The following is a 14,486-nucleotide window of genomic DNA, read 5'->3' as shown; positions in this document are numbered from 1 at the left end:
CCTAAAGGAGGAATTTTACTTCAACTTGGCTCCACGTTTGCCTTCAGTTCATTTTTGTTATGCTCAGCTTTCCAAGCATGAGGAATATAGCTGGATATCTGACGCTAACATCTGTCTCCGTCTACCCATAAACCCCTGGGTTCTGGGTTGTTTTCTGTATTTGTTCGGGATTATCTTCTCAATCCTTCACTCCTGTAACAAGCAGCACAGCCGTCGTCTAGTTAGCCCGCAGGTGTTTTGACTTTCTGTGGTGTTAACTGAGTACAAATGGTAAAACTAAAGGCGCTCCAGAGTTCAACCAGACTGTTTGAAGTGGTCTCTATATACAGAAAGAGTGGAGTTATGCTGTCCTGAAATCATTTTTTTCTTCTACGGCCCGATAGCAGCACATATCGGTCCAACATCCTCCCATAAAAAGAACAGCAAATACTCGCTCGGCGAAGGAAAAACAACTCTTCAGTCTGGTCCACAGCTGAAACAATAGCAAGGTTATATTTAAAGCTCCATTATTCAAATTTTTTTTTTTTAGATAACAATCAATCAAAAGAGTGCAGCTAATGTGCCATAAAGAAGAGCTGCTCGTACTAACGACCCCACTGAGAGTTATCATCAAACTCCGCAGCTCTAATAAACTTTTTTTCAGCCTCTTTTAATGCATTATTTTGTTGTTTTTTTTAGCACTGATCTGTTTGGTTTAGCATCAGAACTCTTATCAGTCTTATTTGCAGCAGCAGCAGGAGGTTAATTCGTCAACAAAAACAAAACAAAACAAAAAAAACAACCACTGACCTCTGTCTAAAATGTATTAACTGCAGTGAAATTACTACAATTTGTGTGGTCTGCTTCAGCCAACAACTAGCCTCAGAAGTAGTCACCAAACCGCCTGTTTTGCACAAACCATGTTTCCACCAGTTTTCAGCAAACAAGCTTTGATGAACCAACCCTAATCTACCTTCTTAGCACGGCACTGCAGACAAAGTTCAAGGCTCGCTGATGAACGACGCCGAGCATTTAGCGAGATGCCAGCACCCCTGCATGAATCACGTTGCACCACGTCGGATGCTCGACGCGTAAATACAAACTACGCATTAGCCGGGACGACTTTAAAAGGTTACATCAAGGCTGCGCGTCTGCCGGTTTTACTTTCAAGCCGATCTGCTCCCCAGAGGTAAAGAAATCTATTAATGCAGTTTTAAGGTCAAGGTTGTCATTATAATGTTGTGAAAAGGGTCCAGAAAGCAAAACAAATCAATCTTATTATTTTGCACGCCTGCAGCTACAATATCTGATGTATTCATTATGTGTGTTTACATATGTGAGTGCAGGATACGCTGCGTACTGATGAGCTAAAACATCATGACGGGGCCGAAAAGTGCTAGAAATGGCAAAACTTGTGAACTAAACCATGAACCAACCACGAGGTGTTGAGGGTTGCACTGAGGTCAGTTTGATCTGCAGCAGCTCCAACTTGCAACTTGCAGGTCGAAGCCGTTGGTCATAATGTTCACTGGGATATATTTGCATGTTTTCACTGTTCCATTACAGCTTTGTTTCCCTCTTTGATTCTTCAAAACTGTGGCCGATGGCTTTTTAATGGCACATCCAACCGCACAGCTCACCGCCACACAAGTAAAGGCTGTTTACGAGACAGTGAAACATTCTGTGCTTTCCTATCGCGGAAAGCGCCATCAGTGTCTGGTCATCGATTGTGGCTCTTTTACTCGGCAGAGAGAGAAAGACAGGAGGCCTCCGCTGGCCTGAGGATACCATCCAAAAATACAACTTTCCTGGACCGTAATAGCAAGTAGTAAAAGCTCGATTTTTTTGTTTCTCTTTTTTTTTTTTGAAAGGTCAATCTTGAGTAGGGACTTAGATTTCACATTAGGAAGTAGTACACGGGTAAGTACTGTAATTATATCACTCACCTCTGGAGTGGTAGTACTTCTGAACACTAGTGACCTTAAATAGTCCTGTTTCTCTCGCTTAATATGGACACAGTTGGTCTGGCAGGACAGATTTGTGCAGACTGAGCTGCTGGATCATTGCTATCGCTGTGGACTGGAAGAGAGCGCCCAGAACCGGTTGTGCTGGGGGATTTCCAGCTGGCTCCGATAGTACGGCGATGGAGTCCAGGCCTGCAGAGGGGCGGGCAGCGGTGAGGTGAGGCGGGGTGAGATGGGGGGAGGGCGGCGGAACGGGGCGAGATGTCCTGGAGGGGGACAGGTGCAGGGTGAACAGGTTACGGCGAGCTGGGAGGGAGCGAGCACAGATGAGCCTGCGTGTGAAACCAGAGCGTCGACCAAACAGACAAGCACAGGTGGGTCCTTGTCTCCGGGTGAAAGTGTCTGAACTGCTGAGTCGAGACCCCGACTTCGCCTGACTGCTCTGGATTGAACCGGTAACCGACACACACACACACACACACAGACACGCTACTGTAGTACTGGGGGTGTGTTTGAGGCATCAGGCCACGAGTGCCAGGCGTGCCAGGCATGCCAACCATACCGCATAACTGCCTACTGACCTCAGCTCTTATTGTGGCAAAGAGCAGCAGCACGAAATACAGGGCACCATGCAGCAAAAACAAAAAACGACAACACATCCTGTACAAACTGCCGCCGGTAACGCTGCACTTTGGTGAATTCAAAGGGTCAGTTTACCCAGATTACACACACAACGCAACTTTATTAAATGCTGAATTAAAAGGCAGATGTGCTTTCTAGGTCCCATGAGTTATTCTTCAACTATTGACTTTTATGATTTAATATAATGCTGCGATTCTACTGTAATACAACTGGGGGGTGTCTAGTCATGCAAACACAGCAGCTGTGGACGGACGCGCCAGGGTTTAGAAATGATCGTGTACGAACTTTATGCCAACATCCAAATAGATGAGGTGAGGGGGATGTTTTTTGTTCTACTCAAAGTATTAGAAATGACATCTGAGAGGAAAAAGAAAAAGGCAGCAGGTTTTTCCAGTTATGGAACAGTTCTGTTGGATAATCCACAGACTTCAGCGTGAATAGTTTCCACTGGAACCACTTTCTACGACCCAGAAACCATCGAATGTTATGTCAGTAAACATCCAGCCAGCGAGCGAGGGGAAGTGTAACACCGTCTGTAATAACTGCTTACATGCAGCTCTTCTGGAGACTGTTTGATATTTAGTTTTTGAGCAGAGGGGAACATCTAATGAGACTTTCTGTTGTAGCCGCTGTAGCCGAGCTGATAAAACACACACGGCTCAGCCGCGGTGTTTGAATATTGTGTCTCGTGTCTGGACTTCACAAAACCTCTGAAGGTGTCCTTAGATGTTGGCAGCAGATCCTTTAAGTTCTGGAAGCTGTGAGGTGAGCAGTGTTTGCAGTGTGGCGGGGTGCATTAGCCTAAATAAATAAGTGGTCTGCAATAGTTCCTAGATCGGTGGTATGTGTTGCATTCACATGAGGTGTACCAGCAGAACAATGCATCTCTTCCCCAAATGCACAACGCACCTGGCCATCCACATCATCCATCCATCCATCCATCCATCCTTCCATCCATTATCTATACACTGCTTAATCCTTGCTAGGGTCGCAGGGGGGCTGGAGTCTATCACAGGGCTACACTTAGAGACAGACAACCAAGCACACTCGGAGAGAACCCACGCTGCACGGGGAGAACATGGAGACTCCACCACCGATCCACCTTGCAGCCCCATCCACATGATGTTAAAGAAAATGTGATTCGTCCAACCAGGCCACCTTCTTTCAGGCCCTTTTGATGCCAGCAAGGTCACTCTGCAACTACAGCAGCTCCGTACGCACGACTCTGCAACGCATTGTGTGTTCTGACACTTTTCTGTCGCAGTCAGCGTTACGGGTTTCTTCAGTTTGTGCTACAGTTGCTCTTACGTGGGACTGAACCACCAAAGATCAGCCTTCACTCTCCACACGCCTCAGTGAGCCTCGGCTGCCCGCAACCCCGTCACGGGTTGTCCTTCCTCGGGCCACTTCTGATAGGCACTAAACACTGGATTTCAGGAACACGACCTCTCATTTTGGAGATGCTCTGACCCAGTTGTCGCTCTCGCCATCACAATTTGGTGTTTTGTGAAAGTGGCTCAGATTGTCACGCTCCGCTTTTTCCTGCTTTCAACACATCAGCTGCTCACTTCCTGCCTAATACATCCCACACTTTGACGGGTGTCGCCGTGCCGAGATGATTATTCACGTCACCACCTGTAGCTGACTGGTGTGCAAACAAACGCAGAAGAGAGAGAGATCGTTTTTTTCTCGTCACACTCTTTTCGTTGTTTCGTCTTCATGAGATCTGCTAATAGAGTTCACGAGATAATGTCGTTCACGTGGAGGAAACTCATTAAAACTGAGATGGAACAATGAAAAATAAAAAAGCATTTAGGAGCCCATTTACTCCAGCATGTGCTTTGTGTTTATCTGAAATTATGTTGACAGTGTAAATATACACATAACAACATCATAGGTAGACACCAGGTGAAGTTGTGTATCATTATTATTTATTTCTATGGCAGATATATTTAACATTCACAATCACTTCAGTCTTTTCAAATCATATTTTAACTTTAGAAATCTTCTTACTTCTTCGCAGTATTTCCAGGATGTATCCCAGACTGGGGGGAAAAAAACAACAACAACTGTGAAATATAGGAAATATGAAAAACAGATATAAGATGATGAGCTTCAGTTGGGCCAGTTTGTGACTTTTTTTTTTGTCAAAGTTTTGTGTCGTTATGTCAAAGCGAAGCCGGCGTCTCACCAGTGGAGTTAAACAGAAGCGGATGCTGCCGCCGTCCTCTCCTCTTCTTATTGCCTCTGAAATGAAATGGCACTTGAACAGGTCTGAAGAGGCTAAAGAACAAAAACAAAACATTCTCGAGGGAAAATCCAATTTCTGAAAATGAAATGTCATTATTGAGGTATGAAAATACTGTGAATATCATCGGATTTCCTCAGAGGGCCGGAAAACATTGCTTCAAAACTTAATGTCTGAGCAGCACTGGCAGCGCTGTCTCTTAAACTGCAGCAGCAAATATATTTTGAAGGAAACGTTCACAAGTAATGATTCAATCTTTCCACACAATGTACAGTCGAAGTGGTTACAGCATTATTTAGCTTTTTTTTATGGTGATGTTCAGGCGGTCGTAGCACCTGGCTGAGGTCACAGAAACAGGCCACAGAGGATCATTTGGTAGAATAGTGATTTTAGAAGTTGTTCTCGCAGTTTTGGGTCCGCACATTCAATTTAATGTGATTTGTGACGATAAAATAATTTAATTCTGTATATTCTGCTTTCTCAAAATACGGAAACTTATTTTCTGTTTGTTTATCAGAAATACATTTCAGAACAACTCACCTTTTCTTTCAAGGCTCCTTCAAACTGAAAGCCTTTTGGCAATTTGAACTATTTTTGTTCTTAAAATATTCTGAGAAAGTTCTGCAAAGTTCCAGCGCTGTTTTCAGGGGTATTTTTTTTTATTCATTTATAAATTTATTTATTCAGTTCCATGAATGTTCTTGTTCTGTTTATATTTTTACTATAGCTACCCTTAAATTGCTTGTATTTTTACTCATATTTTGCTCTTGTTTGCATTGTACTTGTAATTTATTAGGCTTTCCAAAAAGCGAGTACTAATTTTGTACCACAAACATGTAAATGTGAGCCAGCGATAAAGGTCCTTGAATCCTTGAATTGTTAAAGCAAGTTCTCTAAAGACATTTTATTAAAAAAAATAAAATTCCAAATGTTGCATCAGAAATGTCCTCTGTTGTTGTGCGTAACACATTCTTCCATAGAAGAATGTTCTGTAATNTTCCATCAGACTGAAATGTTTCCTCAAAGGATAAAGGCGATCAGCAAGAACACCCCTGTATTGATTTGCAGCGACGAGTGGACCCAAACCATGCCAGCAAAATGTCCCCCTCACAGAATAACAAAGCCAGTGGATGCTCTCACTGCAGGAGTCCAGGGTTTAGGTCTAATTCGTCACCTGTCTGTACACTTTAACTAGAAAGGTATATTTTTTATAGTCTGAGTTTTGACATTTTTCAGTAAAGCAGCTTCAGGATGAGACGCAGGATCAGTTTATTTGCTAACTAAGCGTGAATAGCCCCTGTGCAGAGACAGCTGAACTGTATATGAGTTACTAATCGCAGTCACTGAAGCTCAAAGTAAAATATGACTGGCACATCTCATCCTTGTTAGCAGAGTTAGAAGTGAGAAAAGTTTTGTTTGCTCATTTAAATACAAGCCAGTTGTGGAACGGAGCTGAGAATACGCTGGAGATGAAAATATTTCTTTACTCTCCGAATCTCCTTTGTTTCACCCGACAGGTGCCTTTCATGTTCCTGGTTTGACTGAGTTCTTACATAAAGCTCATTTTTTAAATAAAACACTAATGAGTTATCATTTTGTACGATAAAGTGAACACATAGGATTTTGTCTTTCAGGAAAAAAAACATAAAAAACACAAGTGCTGACGAGGGTTTTTCCGAAAGTCTAGAAGCTGAACAAACTAAAATAAAACAAATGTGAAAGTAATCATGGAGACGATAGACGCTTAATGATGATAATGAACGACTGAAGGCAGAGGCAGGCAAAGCTTTGCAGATGTCAAGTCACTGCAGGAATAATTCTCATCTGAAAACTCTCTTTTATGTCAAGTTTTTTTCCAGAAAGGAAAAAGTCATTTGACCATATCACTTAGGTTCATGCAACAAAATTATATAACCCGCAATTTGCATTTAAAAAGGTATGCCCAGCACTTGCAGACAGTTCACATTCAACTCGAGTGCACTCCACTCTGGGGAACGCTCGGGAGTCTCATATGTGGACTGATGAGACAGTTTCTTGGAGCCTGTGGTCTTGCCCTATCCCCACGACAGGCGCCTTTCATGTCGCTCGCTCGGCTTACAGAGTCCTCAAATTAAATTTCTAATGAGGCCTGCCTAAGTGTGAGAAAACATGTCAAGCAAACACTCCGCAAACTTTCTCTGTGCTGAATTTCCCCGAGATTCTCCAGCAAGCGTCCAAGTCAGCCATCAACGGCACTAAAAGCACAGCTCAGGGCGTTATTGATTTCCTCGCTCCTCCCCGGGCTTTTCCTCTGATGGGCTACTTTGCTTGACACCTCTTCTCCCTCGGCGGCTCGTCTTCATTGCTACTGTATGAACTCAGTGGCACATCTCTCCCTCCCCCCCCGCCCCGCCATTAATTAATAGCTTTGTGCTTCCTCCAGCTCATCTATTCCCTCAGACTAATTGCTAGCAGAAGCATCTCTGCTAATCCAATTTGGAGCCCTGAATAATCTCCAGGAGCGTCTCAGGCATTATTGAGTATTTGTGGGAAACTGCAGGGCCAGCTGCCTACTGTGTGTGCATTTCATTTATCTGATCTTACAGAAGGATATCCTCGTTTTTGGTGCTGCTTGTGCTCACTTACAGCTGCAGTCTCGCTATGTGCCCAGCTAAATGAATGGACTTGCTCTTTATGTGAGGTCTTTTTTTCTCTCAGCGTGCGAGCTATTGACAGAATGGCCTTTTGATAAGTCATCCTCTCTGCTCAGCAGTGTGCAGTGTCTTTTTTTTTCTTCCTTTTTTTTAACTCAAAGGTACATTTCTACCATTATAACGTATAGCAGGAGAAACGGGCAGCACATTAGTAACTCTGACATGGGCCAAATCGTGACGGCTGGACAACTAGGTCAGAGCATCTGTGAGGTGTTCCTGGTATGTAGTGATTAGTATCTACCAAAAAGTGGTCCAAGGAAGGACAAACGGTGAATTGCAAAATGGGTCACAGGTGCCCAGGGATCACTTACGTGCGTGGGGAGTCACGGCTGACACATATGGTGTGAGCCTACGAAAGGGCCGCTGTAGCACAAATTGCTGAAAACTTTAATGCTGGAAATGATAAAGAGGTGTCAGAACACTTAGTGCATCACAGTTTTCTGCGTATGCTGCAGAGCGGTCAGTGTGAGTGCCCACGCTGACCGCTGCTCACCGCTCAGAGTGCTTCAGTGGGCACATGAGCATCGGTACTGGAACATAGAGCAGCGGAAGAAGGCGGCCCGGACTGATGAATCCTGTTCTGATCTGTTTCAGCAGGATAATGTGGGAGGTTATGAGCTTATAATGTTGTCTGTGCTGTTTTTATTAGTGTTGTTGGTCCTTTGTCTGTTTCTACTGAAAAGCCCAACCAGGGATGGGAGCTGAAAATTAGCTTAATGCTATACACTCTATATGCAATACAGCTGATGTTTTCTATGTTAAATGTATGTTCGGAGCTTCACTGCAAACATTGTTCAGGAATAGCTTGAGAAACACGACAAAGAGTTCAAGTAGTTGACCTGACCTTGACATTCCCCAGATCTAAATCCAGTCAAGCATGTCAAGGGGGAACAAGTCTGATCCGTGGAGGCTGCGCCTCACAATTTCAAAGACTTGCACACGATGTGGAAAGCATGAATTGACCTGAAAATCGGATCTGTGGCAGTTCCAACTTGAAAGAATCTGCTGCTAGAATATGGATACCACAGGACACTTTCAGAGGTCTTGTGGAGTCCATGTCTTGGTGGGTCAGAGCTGTGTTGGCCGTTCAAGAGGAAACTAAACGATATTTCACAGGTAGATTTAATGTTGGGCTGCAAGGTGGCGCGTTGCAAGAAGGTCGCTGGTTCGCTTCCCGGTGAGGACACCCGGGATCTTCCTGTGTGGAGTCTCCATGTTCTCCCCGTGCAGCGTGGGTTCTCTCTGGGTTCTCCAGCTTCCTCCCACAGTCCAAAAACATGTTGAGGTTAATTGGTGATTGTAAATTGTCCGTAGGTGTGAATGTGAGTGTGCTTGGTTGTCTGTCTCTAAGTGTAGCCCTGTGATAGACTGGTGACCTGTCCAGGTGAACCTGCCTTCAGCCTGAGTCAGCTGGGATAGACTCCAGCCCCCCATGACCCTGGTGAGGATTAAGCGGTGTATAGATGATGGATGTTTGGATGGATGGATGGATGGATGGATTTAATGTGTGTAATCCATGTGGTCACAAAAAACACTTTAACCTCAAACTGCTCAGATATACATAATATAAAGCAAACAAGGAGTGGTAGAAGGCTAATATGTACACAACCAGCTTTCCTAAAAGCACTTAATTGTGTTGAAAAGTATGATTTTTACATGTACATTATGTCACTATGGAAGTTCTTGACATGTAAATGTCTTAAAGACATTAATACAAAGTCCTTTACGTTTAAAAAAACATGTTGAATGACTCGTATTATCACTCAACTAGCTTTAGAAAACCACTATTTCCTTTATTCCCTAATTGTGCCAAAACCAGATCAAACACTGTACTGAAAGTGAGCCAAAAAATGCTATTGTCAAGCTCAAAGTGAGGATGTACTGAGTCCTGATGAGGAAGATCAGACCTCATGCAGATCTCCTGCACTACCAGACTATGTCCACCGGGTGTCAGTGTGCAGCTGCGGATCTGCTGCAGGAAAAACCACCTCCAACCTGCACCTTTCCACCGAGCCTTTCAGTGAGTTTAAAGAATTGTTGGCTGCGATTAAACATTGTTTGGATGGGGGCGGTCGGTACAGGCCTGATGGTACACTCTGATGAGATTTTGGCTAGCTGGACAAGTGTTTAATTTACTAAAGTGACTGTCAGGAAGAATTGTAGGCACTTTACTGACAGCACACTACAGAAAATAAACCGTACACTGTGTCTTAAGTCCACATCCTACACACACGTTTGTACTTGCAGCCATGTGAGGACGCTCACTAGCATAATGCAGCACTTCACTCTTTACCATCGCAGCTAAATGCCTTCGTGTGAAACAGATTTTAAGCAGAACCCAGAAAAACTGAGTCTAAAGTCACAAACAACCTTCTAAAAAGTAGGTCAGCAAATGAGGACTGGCCAAACTGTCCACACTCCCAACATCTAAAGCTGGTCCTCATAAAGATAAAGAGAGACAGCCACACAAACACACAGCAAACACACACACATCCCTTGTGTTTGTTGGCCATTACATCATTTCTGACTCCTGCCCTCGTTAATAGAAATCACCGTTCTCCTCCTCCTCCTCCCAGCAGTTTAGCTCATAAAATGGCTCGATGCTTTTGTCTTCATTTGTTGCTCAGAGGGGATCAGAAGCCCCTTTCAAAAGACCGCGATCGGTCCACGGCCACTTGGATGCTAATTAGCTGGATTAACTAACCCTCTGATTGCCACAACAAGGTTCTGTTGTGTCGCATCATTTGAATTAATGAGGCAAGTTGATTGGAAACCTGAACGGATGGAATTGGACTGAAAAAAGGGATCTGATTCTCTCGCCGTGGAGTGATGAATATGCCTCATTTCCCATCGGTGTTTACTGTCTGCTGGACGGCTCACCTTGATTTGGTTCTAGTGCTTTGCCAGAATCAGAGACGGTCTTGGTTGGCGACGGGTTTGCTTGAATTTTCAGCATCTTCTACTTTGTTGTAACGGCAGAGTGAGACCAAGTGGCATGAATTCTTTCACCGTTGTGGCGTTTAAATCAACATAATTGATTTCACATCAGTCTGTTCAGGATGCCAAAATGTGACATTAAAAGATTGTTCTTGCCAGACATGTGAAAACACAAATAAGTCCCGTCATTAGTAAACAGACACGAAAACAAGAGCACTTGGCTATGTGCCTATAAAGCGGACTTGGAAAACCATCGTCTCGTTACAACACTCGCTTTTTAATGAGCGTGAATTAGTGGATTAGTGCAGCAAAAGTAGTCTGAACACACCTGACTTTCTACTGGAAGCTTTCATGATCATTTCGCAAGACTTCAAACACGTGTTTACAGGTTTGGATTTCAACGAGCGCCACTGACCCTCTTCATTCGGCTTTGGTATAGCGCACATTAGTCGAACCTTTGATAATGATCCTCATAATCTTTAACAGTGCTGTAACATGCTGAGCTATGATCAAATGGATTCCCGCCGCTTCCTCACAGCAGGCGCTCGCTGCACTGTCCTGTGATGGTCCCGCTCGAGATGACGGCCAAGCGGTGACAGTCCACTCCTAAAATCACTTGCTCTTCGTATAATTGCTCAGCCTAATTGCTTTTTGATCCGTTCTCTTTTACTGTACAGTCACTTATAATTAATGTACTGAGCCTTTGCTAAATTCCTACAGTTGCACCGAACATTTTCCTACAAAAGACGAGTGGACGGCTTCGACTGTAAAGCAGCATTTTAGCGATCTGTCACCACATTTCACTGCTAAAGACCAAATGGTAACCTTTTTAATAATAATTGGTCTACGCAGCAAAGAGTGTGCGTTTTTATGACACGAGATTTTTATTTATTTTTTTAATTGCAGGGGCAATGGCATAACAAGCAGAAGAGTTTAGGTCACATCACACCGTTTTCGATGCTGTTTACTGGTATGAAAGCTGCTTTTCTTAACTTTTATGCGGAATTAAAGCAACGCTAATTACCTTAGCAAATTTCATAGTACAAGCAATTTGCCTGCATCTATCAGGCACAAAGCAATATTAGAGTTACATTTCTCTCAACATTAGTCGTGATTTATGTTTGTTACCAAGCAGCAGAAAAAGAAAACCAACGCTGCAGGTGTCCAAATGACCACTCGGGGCTGGTTCCAGTCGATTCTCACAGACGTCCCACGTTTACGGCAGATTTAAACGTGTTTACAACCCGGTTTAAAAAGACGGTTTGATTTCTCAATTCATGACAACTTATCGGTGGAATTATTACTTATACAAGTCACCCGATTAAACTGCAATAAAGCTTAAAACTCGGCATATTAAAGGGCGCGGTGTGTGATTTTGGGATTAGCTGGGAGTCGGGAGGAGTCGGGCGCTGCCAAGATGGCTGGAGCCACAACGGAGCCGGTTTCCAAACTGGTCTTTAGTGAACCTGTGGGTGAAGTCGTGGGAGGGTTCATCCGTCTTTATACATAAAGTCCACCATCCATCCACTATCTATACACCGCTTAATCCTCATTAGGGTCGCGGGGGGCTGGAGTCTATCCCAGCTGACTCAGGGCGAAGGCAGGGGACACCCTGGACAGGTCACCAGTCTATCTCAGGGCCACACTTAGAGACAGACAACCAAGCACACTCACATTCACACCTACGGACAATTTAGAATCACCAATTAACCTCAGCATGTTTCTGGACTGTGGGAGGAAGCCGGAGAACCCGGAGAGAACCCACGCTGCACGGGGAGAACATGGAGACTCCACGCAGAACCGGCGACCTTCTAGCTGCGAGGCAACAGTGCTACTAACTGCGCCACCTTGCAGCCCCCAATGTTTATTAAACATATTTAATTCTATCTTGATAAGAGTTTATTGATCAGTGTAGCTGTGACTTGTTGATGAAAAAGAGGCCACGGTGTGTGTCAAGGTCTGGTTTTGACAAAAATATGTGCTAAGATTAGACAAGAGTGGATAAAACCACTACCAGGCTGAATTTAAAGAAGCTTGGTAGAGATAGAGCGTTTACATGGGAACAACCTAAACCATAGTGAGGAACTGTGAGATAAGGCGTTGACATTGGGAGACCTGCACTCTCTGAATGTTCCTCTAGTTAGAGACTGCAAATAATAATAAAAAAAGAAGCAACAATCCCGCTTGTTTTTAACATTTACTGAGAGAAACACTCATTACCAAACAGTTAATGGCACCGCCTCGCCATGTGATAGCAGCATGACTCACACGGAGCATGTCTGTTGATTCATCGAACAAGAAAACAAATGGGTGGCGAAGGGAGAAATCAATGAGGTGAGTCTTAGAGATCAATCCTGTGGTTGTGCTCATGGTTTCCATTTTCTCCTCACACACACACACACACATATATATATACGCCACACGACCCTAAACTCATTTAGGTTGACAAAGACTAAACATGTTACCGCCTGCGCAGAGAAATCTACATTCCTCAAAACTGTCATCTCCTCAATCTCACGCTGACAGTAATGATCCTGAGACGCCGCCATTTTGAGAGATGCAATTTAAAGAAAAAATGAGTTTGAGGAGGAGAAGAAATGTCTCACAGGGAAGAGAGGAGGGAGAGAAAAACGAAAGACGGGAGAGTGAGCGGGGGTTTGCCGTGAATCATTAGTTCGACGGGGGCACCGCTGTTCCAGGACTAATTGAGTATCAGCGTGAGCAACGGGCGGGTCGGCCTCAAAGCTGCCGTCGTCAGCACGAGCAGGTGGGCGGCTTTGAGAGGTTGAAGTTAGCAAAAAAAAAAATGGAGTAATCCCTGAAGTTAAAACCAGACGCAGCTTTGAAGGCTTCAGTGGACAAGCTGGCAGAAGCTACACAGAACAAAGGAAGACCCGACTGTAAAGGGTTCAACATCTGCACCTGTCTTCCAGATTTAATGATGTAGAGTGTTCTTAGTGGAGTTTATAAACGCTTAGCTTCACCCATCAGATCAATGGTGTTCAGTATACTTTCTCAATATAATCACAAAAGCTCAGGCAGTTCAGTAAAAAGCACCTAAAATGTCCAAACCTTTTCAATTTCCATTATTTGAGTTTTGATGCCAGAAATGCACCATTCAAAGCACAACATGAGCAGTTTACGCCGCCATTAGTATAACAGTCCAATTAATTATCTTGAAATTATGCTTTTATGGTAGATTATACGGCAATGTTTGCCAGTGAAGGACTCGGAGACTGGATTCTGCATCCTGTCCAGCTTTAGGGTTCAACAGAAACAGCACTTTGGTTAAGGTTAATGAGAGATTATGATATGTCTGTGCTGTTATTCATGCTTTAGTTGCTATAGGTGGAAGTCATATTGCAGATAAAAAGACTTTGTTGGGTTAAGAAATGAAATATTTTGATAATCTACATGACATTTTATTTGGATATTTTCCCCACTAGCTTGATTTCGATTGTTCAGTCCATCAGGTTAAATTAAATCACAATGCATACTCCGCTTTGTCGTCATTTTCCCCCCCAAAATGAGACGATAATTTAACAATTTTTGAAACTAACTGACACAATAAAATGGTAGGAAAATGTCCACTGAGGTGATGGATTAAAGGAGACGTAGGGTCGCTTTCTCATAGACTTCTACACAACCAGACTTTGCCGTCAGTGGAGTCGCCCCCTGCTGGTCGTTAGAAAGACTGCAGGTTAAAGACACTTTAAATGTTCAGACTCTGAAGCTGCATCAATGTGTTTAATATACAGTCTGTGATCGATGGAGAACAGTCTTAAAGGAATGACACTGAGGTCATTTGAAGACAGAATAGATCAATATCACTGTCTTGTTTGTACCCTAAATATAAAGCAGTAGCACGTTAGCTTAGCATCACATCTTGTTTGATTAGTTTCACCTCACAATCCCCTCACAGTTTGATATAAATTGGAACAAGCAATCTTCAGAAGTGATGGTAAGCAAATCTTTGGTGTACAGGTTAGAGAGTGGCCTTGATCTTTTCATCTAATTTTCAGC

Source organism: Stegastes partitus, unplaced genomic scaffold (genome assembly GCF_000690725.1).
Source record: "Stegastes partitus isolate 25-593 unplaced genomic scaffold, Stegastes_partitus-1.0.2 Scaffold434, whole genome shotgun sequence".
Taxonomy (NCBI): Eukaryota; Metazoa; Chordata; class Actinopteri; family Pomacentridae; genus Stegastes; species Stegastes partitus.
Note: the sequence above shows the minus strand (reverse complement) of the source record.